This window comes from Callorhinchus milii, unplaced genomic scaffold (assembly GCF_018977255.1).
Source record: "Callorhinchus milii isolate IMCB2004 unplaced genomic scaffold, IMCB_Cmil_1.0 Scaffold1, whole genome shotgun sequence".
Classification (NCBI taxonomy): Eukaryota; Metazoa; Chordata; class Chondrichthyes; order Chimaeriformes; family Callorhinchidae; genus Callorhinchus; species Callorhinchus milii.
The window spans coordinates 55,595,804-55,607,287 of NW_024704742.1; the positions used below are offsets into that span (position 1 = coordinate 55,595,804).

An 11,484-nucleotide genomic window follows, 5' to 3' on the forward strand; every position below is an offset into this window, starting at 1 on the left:
TTGAAAAGAGAAGGAAGTTCCTTGCGGTGTCCTTGTGCAACAATCCCCAAAATTAAAAAAATATGGTTGTTTGTGGGAAATTGCTGTGTGCAAATCTTGTGAAGTGTTTTGATATACCTCAATGATGTGATAAGCCACTATATCTAATGCAAGGATTATTATTTTTCCTTTTTTATTTTAAATTTCCTTTACTCTTTTCTCCCTTTTTAATTCTTATTCTTCTCTTTTCTAGTTTTGGAAGTCTTTATTAATCTTTCTTATCTTTACTTCTTTGTAATAATTCCTTCAAAAATAATAATAATAACTTCAATCCACAGCTGTTTGTGGGACACTGCTGTGGGCAATTGACTGCAGCATTTCATCCACAAAATATACAGTCAATTCACTTTACAGTATATTCTCTAAAGCTCTTTGAGACATCTCAAAGACCTGTCAAGGCACTATATCAAATGCAAGGAATATTATTTACTTTTCTCAAAACTCCCTTCCTCGTTTGCTCAGTTAACATGACCTGCTTCACATTCTCAGCCTTCAACTATTCTGTCGATGCTCTGGAACTACATTCCAGAGACCCTCCACCTTGTCCCTTCCTTCCCCACCTTTAAAGCCCCCTTTCACACCTATCTTTTTGACTGCACTTTTAGTCACATTTCTCCCCACCCACCCTCCTCAGCTCCCTCCCTCTTGCCCAACTTGGCCTCTCAGTCAACTGTATGAAGTGCTTTCTCTCCACGTGATATGGACCTTATAAATACATGCAGTTGCTGTTATACTCTGGTAACCCATTCTGGAAGTGGGAGCAGTATGTTTTCAGATGATATATTTAGTTTGCTGAAAAATGTCTTTGAAAGCATTTTTCAGTTAATAAAAAGGATTTCCAATCCGTATTATTGATGTGAGTGAGCAAGCTGAGCCTTGACATGAATTTCACATCCAAATTAGGAAGTGAGTGTTGCCAATGAGTAAAAATGCTATTTAGAGTTCATTACACCTCAGCTTTACAATTTATTTCACAATGAGGAAAATTCATTAAGTTGACAAAGATGTATTAAGTTCCAGAGATTCTCGGCAGATTGATAAAAATTAAAACGTGTAGTCATGCTTTCCAGTTCTAAAGAACCAAAGTAGTGATTGAAATGCCAGCGATTCTGAAAATACCTGCTGTTTTATTATTGTTAAATCTTTTGAGATTCTTAAAGTGAGTTATGACAATACTGGGCACAAAACATTTTTCCATGTTTCTGCACTCACTGCCTCTGTTAAGCACTTGAAGGTCAGATATAACACTGCCAGATTTAGACTAAACCTTCTCAGGAAAATGAGCATCAGACTAAATTTTGGATAAACACGCCTTAATGTACTAGAGTTAATTTTTCATTATTTCCGACAACCATGGTTAGTGTCAGTGTGACTGTGGCCTTTAAATGAGATTGCCAATTGAATACCAATTACTATATATACTTTGGACAGTTTTACACTGTGGACTCAGTGCCTCTAGGACATTGGGTGAAGATTGCACAATTCACTTATAGCTATCAGAGAGAAGAGATTTTCGGCCCACCTCCCTGGACAGTATTCTAACTCACTGTGCCAGTAATGTAGGGATAGAAAATACTTTTTAAGATAAAATAATTGAATTAACAACACCTTCAATGAGCAATTAATTCACAAGTTCTTTCCTTAATGAAGGAAGAGGAAGTTTCTCTTGGGGGGGAGGGAGGATAAATAGTGCGATCTCCTTTGGTCTGAGCTGGCTACACAGTGAATGTATAGTATTTGTAAATTGAATTGAGTCGATGCTCTGGGGTGGTCTTGGTTGTATGATTTCTGAACTAGGAACATGAGCAATATCAACATATGAGTTGGTAGCACTCTCCCCTCTGAGTCAGCAGGCTATGGGTTCAAATCTCATGTCGGCACTTAGTCACACAGTCTAGGAGTCTAACACTCCAATGGTGTCTTGGCCTATAATATCCCGGTTAAAATTGGTCATTAATTTTTAGTGGCTGTTTGAGGAACATTACTGTGCACAAAATTGGCTGCAACGTTTGCACACAAAATACACAGTCACTACACTTTAAAAAAAAATCCCATAACGTGCTCAGTGACGTCTTCCCAATGTGAAAGATGCTATGTCAAACCAAGGATTATTATAGATACAGTAGAATCTGGTAAAGCAATGCAAAGTGAAGTACAGGCAATAGAGAGTTATAACACTGTGGTGGTATCATTTCAACTACAAAACTGAAAACCAATGATTTTGGTTTGAGTGAAAGGAAGATAGCTGTGTGGGCTATCCATGGGATATTTAAAGTGCAACTGAACAGGTAGACGGAACCTCGGTTTAACATCTCATCTAAGGATTGCACCTCAAACAAATTGATGGTGCAGTCTTACAGCTGGAGTTCCTCATCAATATCAGTGACTACTGGTCAGGTGAGAAGTGAGGGTTGGAGACTTTATTCCCAAATTTGTTGATAATTAAAGACAGATGTGGATTGTAAATTTTAATGATGTGTTGATTACAATTCTGACATTAAATGTTATAATTGTTATAATATAATCCTTAATTAATATAACACCTTATCACATCATGGCGACGTCTCAAAGTGTTCCACAGGATATGCTGTAAAGTGGTGTGACTGTATTATATAGGTGAATGTGGCAACCAATTTGATCAGAAAAATGTCCCACAAACAGCCATGGAGCAAGTGACCAATTTTACATGGTGGATTGTTGGCAAACACACTGGGAGAAACTCCCTCCACATTTTATTGTTAGGCCATAATATCAGTTTCAGACAGCAGCCTTCCCAACCAACTTACCAAAAGATTCCTTTAGTAGGTTTATCTCATCATCTAAATCCTTAGAGCAGCTAGAATTCCTCAGGAGAGATTGTACGAGACATGTGTACCTGAATAATGTTGCCACAGTTTGTCTCCAGCCAAAATGATAGGGAAGTGTAGGATTTCTGAATGTGTTGAATTATTTTTTGCCTTCATCAAAGTACAGGATAATCATTAACACACGGAACGCAGTTTTGGAGTTTACTCACTCGGTAACAGAACTGTTCTTATGAAATCTCCCAATTAAGAAAGCCCTCCTATGTTGACATTTAGTGTTTCTCTGTGTACTTTAGCCAGCAGCAGCAAGTGGCATGACATCATCTGATGACAAAGGTTACTAATGATCTCCCTCAAGCAGTAAGTAGCTGTTCTCAGCAAGTAGAAAATGCTTCTCTTTGAAAACTTTTTTCCTTTGTTGCTAAAATGCAGGAGCATTAATTAGTGCTGTCAGCGAGATATTGGAGGAGTGCTCTGTTTGTCACAGAGATGCTATTCGGAACCTGAAGTGCCACTTAAAATATCCTCATACCACAATACTGTCTTATAATGCTGGTGGATAACGGTAGCGCTAGGTTGGTTTGTGAGAGCTACCTGTGTGCAGGCTCAGTTCACTTCTGTGAGACAGGTACAGCAACATACATTAGAAATTCCCAGCAGTATGGAATGGGGATATTGTTCTTTGCGTCCAGTGCGACGCATACTAATACTGATCCATCAACATGCTGTCACACAATAATCGATCAGCTTGATGCAGCACCCATTAACAGCCACTGGATATTTCAGGCTACTTTAAAATTGCTTTATGAGGTGGCACTACATTTCCTGGGGTCTATCATACCCTGTACATTACATTTTTATTCTGTACTATTTAAAAGCCAATTAATAATTGTTTCCAAGTAGATTTTTTTGCAATGGATTTAATTCCCATTATAAAATAATTTGCTTGTTGCTGTATGCAATCCAGTTCTTGTGATTCCAAAAAAACCTCCTTTATAGTTCCTTTTACAATGTGAAGAATACACATTACATTTTTGATAATAATAATGTAATAATAATCCTTGCATTTGATGTAATGCCTTTTATGTAAGAAGGGTGTGTCAATGTGCTTTGTGGTATATACTGTAAAGTGGAGGTTGTAGTTTGCAGTTGAATGTTTTTCTAATTCAAAATGTACTACAACCAAATACTTTGTGAAATGTAAAATTTGGTTTTGTGGAGTACAATGATGACAGAAGAAATGAAACTGCATGCTCCTTTTTTTAATTTATAGAGGAACTGATAGGAGTTTAAATATTCAATGACACTGTGTATCGTGAGACGGAAGGCCTGGAAATGTGCCTCACTTGAGAAATTTAAGAGCCAGATCTTTGGCAAAGATCATATCACCAGCTTGCACTTCTCATAGGGTTAATGCCCAATTTAGTTTATACTGTATTGCTACCTCTTATGGTAGTCTCTTGCCTTTGAGGGCAATGTTGTTAACCCAGAGATTGCTTACAATGTCTATGTCACTGCTGTTAGGTGTGATAATGCATCTGTGCAACATTTACATTCTTCAGAAGCAATTACATTCAAGTTTAGAATAATAGAATCAAAAGTATTACAGCACAGAAACATGCCATTCAATCCATCAAGTTGGTGCTTTTATTCCACTTGAGCCACCAAGAATAATTCCACTTAGTAACTATAAGTCTTTAAATTTGCTTTAAATAATTTATGCTCTCTGATAACCTAAACGGCACTGTTTCTGGGGATCACGCCTTTGATCACCGTCCTACTGCCACCTCCCTTCCCTCCACCCCTCCTGATCCCAACCCCCAGTTCACTTCAAAACCCTTGACGGTTCACCTTGGGATATTATCCTGACCTGAAATCCGCTAGACAAATGTAATTTTTTTATGTTATTATTGTGACTGCAAGCAGCAAAGTAGCTAAACGTTTGCCGGTGAGGTAGCTGGTCAGTGTTTTCAGACCAGGACTTAACTGAGTTACCTGCTCAATTGCAGTTGTATTCATTTTGTTGTTGTGCCTGGAATTCCATGCCAAAAAATGAAGAGAGTGATTCCAGGTGCCAACAGTCTCAGTCAAGTTGCTTGAAATGGGTTCTATTTGAAACAGGTTTCTTATAGCTACTAAACTAAACACAGCTTTAAAGGCTGCTTTTCTTATTAGGCATCTTGTGATTTCTGGCTTGGGATTAATAACATAAAGCACACATTCTACTGGCCTCATTAACAGCCTCATTTCCTTCTCCAAAGCTGTCAGTGAAAGGAATCTGTAAACACCTTAGGGCCAGAAAGCTCACTAGGAATGTGGTAGCACTCTTAACAGCAACAGATTGATGGGTCTGAGAATAGGGATGCAATCCTAGGATTACAGCACTGAATGGATTGGTTCTTTATTTCCACCAAGGGTTTTAATGTACAATATTTGCAAAACAGTTTTGCTGTGTTTATTACAATTTCCAGTGTGTGACTTCCAGGGCCCAGAATTTGCTGCAAAATTCACAGCTGGGAAATCATAAGTGTACTGTGGGCAACGTCCGAAAAAAGGTTTGTGAATAAATAGGCCAGGCATTCCCCACGCCCGTTTAATTTGCTGGCCTTGATTTTGGGCTTTCACGACTTGGCATGTGAGATTTGCAGGTTTCATATTTCGCAAAGCGGAAGGTGGAATTAACACAACAATTCTGGTTCGGACAAATTGCAACTTTGACCTCGGTGACCCGAAAAGGATGGGATTGGGTTACAATTAGTATGGAAAGAAGAGGAACATAAATCATATTTGTACAGAAATCAGAATCGTTCACACTGTTAGAAAAGAATTTTACAGTGGGTGCTAATTGAAGTAATGTTGGTGACATACATTAAAATAATAATCCTTGCATTTGATATTGTCCCTTATATTAAATATTGCTGTGAAATGCATTTGTCTGTGAAATCTGTCTGTGCAGTACCTTGGGACGTCCTCCCAACGTGAAAGGCGCTTTACAAATGTAATTTTGTTGTTGTTGTTGTAGGCAATTCTGGTACATTGCATATTCGCATTAAAAGCTAATGAAAAACTGATTTGATGTCCAGTTATAAATTTGTATGGTTTAGTTGTGGGCAATTCATGATCTCTAAGTGCAAACTTCTGTTCCGGGGCAATATCTGCATTGACTGTAGATGTGTTAGAGAGCTCTTGTTTTTGAGGAGATGACTACCGGCAAGAGTGCTTGTTAACTGGTTTATGTTGATTGAAAGTGGCACCATGGTAATTGGTCTATGTGACTCTGCAGGAGGAAGAACAATAGGCCAAATTGAAATGTCTGTGTTGCAGAATCGCAGGAGGGGAAGCGCTATGCCAAACAGCAGCAGCATAGAATACAGCTGAGAGATCTGCAGCTGTCCAAGCAGTATTGTGCCAAGTGGCTGCTCCTTGCAAATGATACTGTGACTGTATTCCTTGAGCTCGTCTAGAATTGCTTAAACTGGCTCATCACATGTCTGGGATGAGCCAGTTTGCTGCACCTCACTATGTAGAATAAGGTTCAAATGCTCTGTTTTCAAAAGCATCCTACAATATTAATTTTGCTTAGAATTGTAAGACACAGGTCTTGAGGCACCAGCATTTCTTTAGTATTGCTGCTTTTAATGTGTTCAGGGTATGACAGATCGTATCAATAAAATCCCTTGGGAGGGGCTCCAAGAATACCAGATACCCATATAGCTTATTTAATCATCAGGAAATCCAGCTTGCTTTGACACACAACAAATAATTTGTTACAAGCACACAGACTGCAACATACTTTTGCACTCCTTTTAGGAATACAAAAATCAGCATTGAGAAAAGACCATACAGGTCTATTGAAGCCCATTCTCTCCATTATTCTACCTCAACGAATACAGCACCCAGCTGCTTTTTGAATGCCCTTAATGTGTTTGTCTCTACTACCCATTCGACGTTTTGTTCCAAAGACATTCATCACTTTTTGAGTGAATAAAGTCTAAAATGGGAATGTCCAGGACTGGAAAAGAATACTGCAGTCCATCGGGCTAGCCCTAAATCTTTTTTTAAAAAGAGAATAATATTACATAACTCTCTTTCTCTCTCTCGCTCATACACCTCAATTGAACTCTTCACCAAATAGCTATCTGATGCCACTTTTCCTGTATTGCTCTTTTGTAGGCTGAAACTGTGTCATTAGATTTTAGTGCTGGCAAGCATTTACCATTTTTACATCGCTTCTGAACTTCCAGAGGGAGCTTGCAGGATATGTAATTTCACATATGCACAAGCATCTGATGTCATTGTGTAAGTCATAATAATCATTACATTTGATTAAGCTCATTTGTCATGCTGTTGAGATATCTCAAAGCACTTCATAATATTTACTGTGACATATAGTGACTTTGTATTTTGTAGGCGAATGAAGCAGACAATTTGCACCTAGCAATGTCCCACAAACAGCCAGGAAGTGAATGACCAATGTTATCTGGGGGATTGTCGGCCAGGACACTGGGAGAAACACCCTTCTCTTTTCTAAAAGTGCCAAGAGACTTTTCACATCCACCTGAACAGGCAGATAAGACCTTGGTTTAATGTATCATTTGAAGGATGGCACCACCAACAATGCAACGCTCCTGCAAGCACAGAACCAGAGTACCAGCCTAGATTTTAAGCTCAAGGATCCGATGTGAGGATTGAACCCACAACCCTTAACTCAGTGGCAAGAATGCTACTAACTGAAGCAGGCTGATGCCTTAGCAAAATTAATTTAGTTTTGCGATCTATGCTTCCAAAATACCTGGCCCGGGGTTCTCTGCAAATTTGACATTTCCTGGTTGCACTACGAGATGATCCATCTAACTTGAGTTTCATTTCCTAGACAGGTCGAGGCATGGAGTTCCAACTTGCTGAATCAGAAGAGGAGATGAGAGGATATGTGATAGAGCCTCATGTCAAGAAATGAAGTGTGGCTGGCAGGAGCACGATGCCAGTTCAGTGTATCACTGCATGTTAGAGACTACGAGTAAGCAATAACATGTAATTATAACAAAGATATTGTGGTTGCTCCAGTACATTTGCCTGATATTCACGCTGCAACATGCAAGCAACTATCAGGGACTTTGCTCCTGAGCTTTCTCCTGCTTCTGCTGACAGCATTTGATTAGCGGATTTCAGAAAAAGACAATTGTAATAGTTATGAAGATCTCTCTTGTCAGGTGTTTGAGCATTCACAAAATGTCATTATGTCTGCGTTTTTCAGCGCTTATCCCTCTGATTACAGAGTCAGACAAAAGTAATGGGAAATCCTGTAGCTCAGTGGTTAGAGCACTCGCCTTGCACGCGAGACACCTGGGTTCGATTCCCGGCAGGGTGAAACCTTGGGCAAGTTTCCTTACGCCACACGCCTGATAATAATCCTTCAAGAAAAAAATAGTAAATTGATCATTTCAATCCACGGCTGTTTATGGAACACTGCTGTGCGCAATTCGCTGCGGCCCACAAATATACAGTCAATTCACTTTACTGTAATATTCTGTGAAGCGCTTTGAGACATCTAAAAGACATGTAAAATGCTAAATCAAATGCAAGGGTTATTATTATTATTTCCTATTCCCAACTGAGGCCATTCCCAAATTTGGCACTGAAAAAAATGATTTTTCAATTCGAGTTGCCTCAAGAAAGTCAACTCACAATATAGAAGTGACATAATTCCCTCTCAGATGTATTGACACATGCTGCCTCCATAGTCCATCCCACATCTTCATCCCTGGGGTCTAATACATGGTTTAGATTGAGAAATTTGTAATGTACCAATTACAAATGTACCTAAATATCCAAGTGGATCCCCAACACTGTTCTCATGCAGGATCCATCAAGCCAATGACAAAGTAAATTGATTTGGATGAAGAAGGCCCTTTAACCTATTTGATCTAATCTTTCCAGAACACCATCTTCCCATCCCACATCAAGTTGTTTTCAAATCTACATATATTTAAAATTGGAAGGACACAGAGAGGATTAGCACAGGTCCTTTGCAAGGATGCCATGCAATTTATATATATATACGTGGAAGGATTGTATTACTACATTATATTATCATATTATACAAATTTGTCAAGCGTTCCATATATTTTCAAAAGGATATTGGAGGGAGTAAGGAATGGATGGAGACTCATATGGAGTATAAACAACGGAATGGACTGGTTGGGCTAAGTAGCCTGTTTCCATGCTGTACATCCTTTGTAATCTTTGTAATGAGTCCAGAGTCCTGGTCTCAACTACACTTCCTAGTTCCGTGAGTGAGATAATGCTTTCACTGATCAGAGATCTCAGTGCAAGCAGCTTACCCATCTCAAGACCCACCTTTTTGACCATGGAAGATCACCTTTCTTCCACACCCCTGCCCTCCACCCTGTCTGATCCCGATCCCCAGCTCAGGTCCAAACATTGATTTTCCAGCGCCTTGGGACATGCTACTGATGTAAAAGGCACTATACAAATGCAATTTTGTTGTACTTACTATACTCATTGAGAGGTGGATTCATTCACAACAACATTTCATAGGTTTTATTGACTCCTAAACAGGTAGAGTAAAAACAACATTCTGGAACTCAACACTGAGGGTTACTACAGCAATGTATTTATCATTTTTTTTGGCAAAACAAGTAGTCTATGCATATGATTATTACCCAGTGGAAATAGACACTAAATGATCATTTTGCACTATAATAATCCTTGCATTTGATATAGTGCTTTTTTCACGTCTTCTTAACGTTTCAATTGCTATTCATTCACTATGAATGCTGAAAGAAAAGACTTGGCAATTCTACGCAAAAGCCCCGTACATTATCTTTAACCCTAATACCCTGTGGCAGGAGTGTTATTTGAACTATGTAAACTATCCACCTCTATCCTACCTCCTGGTGAATTGTAAGATCATACAACACCTTGCAACCTTTAACCCAAATGAAACCTTAAGAAATGTTGATTGAAGAGATTGTACATGGTTCTGGTGAGTTACATGTCAAATAGTGAATAGATTTGTAACTGGATTTCTGTTCTGGCAATGACCTGAAATGCTGAGAACAATATTGGAATCAAGTCAACCCTTCATAGTCTGTATTTTGAGTCAAGCTTGTCTGCAGCACTCCAAGACACCGTTGATATCGGACCAGCCAACCTGGCTCATCGGCAAGTTTTGAAGGGGGAAGCCCACTCTTTGAGGGCATGAATTCTTCCCACGCACCTTTTGTTAACTCTGGAAGTCAAAGCTACACGGGTAGGGTGGTCCTAGCACGACATGCAGTAGATGATTTGCCAGACAGTGTATGTAATGGCTAGCTGTGCAGATCTAATCAATTAAATTCCAGCAGTATCCTAACAGTCTGAGGTCTCCAAACCTTGACTCTTGCCAACCTGCCTAATTATTTCTGGGATTAAGTGAGTAGGATATGTCCCTCAAGGAACAGTGTGTGCAGTCCATTCCAGATACATAGAAATGTTATGCATCTGTGAAATTTTGGCTTTGATACTCTGAAACATGATGATGGATTTCCACCTGTATCAATTACCTGGCTGAACAAAAGAAATTCACATGAGAACAAAGTATCTGTCTCATCTGCTAATGGGCTTCAATTTCACAAGTAAAATTACATGAGTAGTCAATAAAACCGGAACATACGACCATTCTTCTATATATTATTTTCCCAGTTTCTGATTTGAAAGTACACAAAGGCCTTAAAGTATATGTTTTGCAGCCAATAGCATTGATATGATTTCTGTAACCAACTTCAGTGTTGAATTAGTTCTCCGGCAATTACAACAAAAACAACTTGTATTCCTATAGCACACTTCGCATAGGATAGTGAAGAGGAGCTAGCACCAGACGTCTTAACACTGCATCTTAATATCCATGGTTAAGGGGTCACCACTGGTTAAAAAGCTGGGGTTCTCAATCACCATCCGCTGACACTGTATAAAGTAAATGTTACATGAGGACAAGATTGGCCTTTTTCTGGTGCCCACATAGGTCAAACAACCTGGCAACATTTGTTGCCTGAACTCACGAATTAAGAATGGCCATTAAATTATACATTGACACACAAAGGATGACAAAGCCCAAAACAGAGCTACCCTTCATTCATGCTAAAGGTGATTGGGTGACAGTGCGATAGGGCAAGAAGAGGGCTTGTTCAAGGCAGAGCACGCCCAACAGAGTACCAGTCTCTAATCGGTACTCAACATTAGCTATCGAGAGCGTGAAATCCTCTTGTGAGGACAGCAGTGGACATTCTGTCCAACAGGACAAGGGCATGGTTCACAAGGGCAATAGTGTTGTGATAGGGGATTCAACAGTAAGAGGCACTGACAGGATCTTCTGTAATCAGAATTGTGAGGCTAGGATGGTTTGCTGCCTTCCTGGTGCAAGGGTACTGGACTTACAGAGCGCATGGACAAGATTCTGTCCAGAAGTCGTGGTCCATGTGGGGACCCATGATATTGGTAAGAAGAGGGCTGAGATGCTCCAGGGCGAGTATCAAAAGCTGGGGAGCAAATTCAAGTCCAGAACATCCAAGGTGGTGATCTCTGGGTTACTCCCGGTACCTCGGGCAACAAGGCACCATAATGAAAGGATCAGGCGCATGAA

General features: G+C 39.6%; 1 non-coding gene across 1 annotated transcript; it reads left to right on the forward strand.

The window, feature by feature from the left end:
* The first annotated feature begins 8,806 nt into the window (after nt 1-8,806).
* LOC121850773 lies at nt 8,807-8,916 on the forward strand. The gene has a single exon (XR_006085749.1). It is a non-coding gene; the product is annotated as a U6 spliceosomal RNA (small nuclear RNA).
* The last annotated feature ends 2,568 nt before the right edge of the window (nt 8,917-11,484 follow it).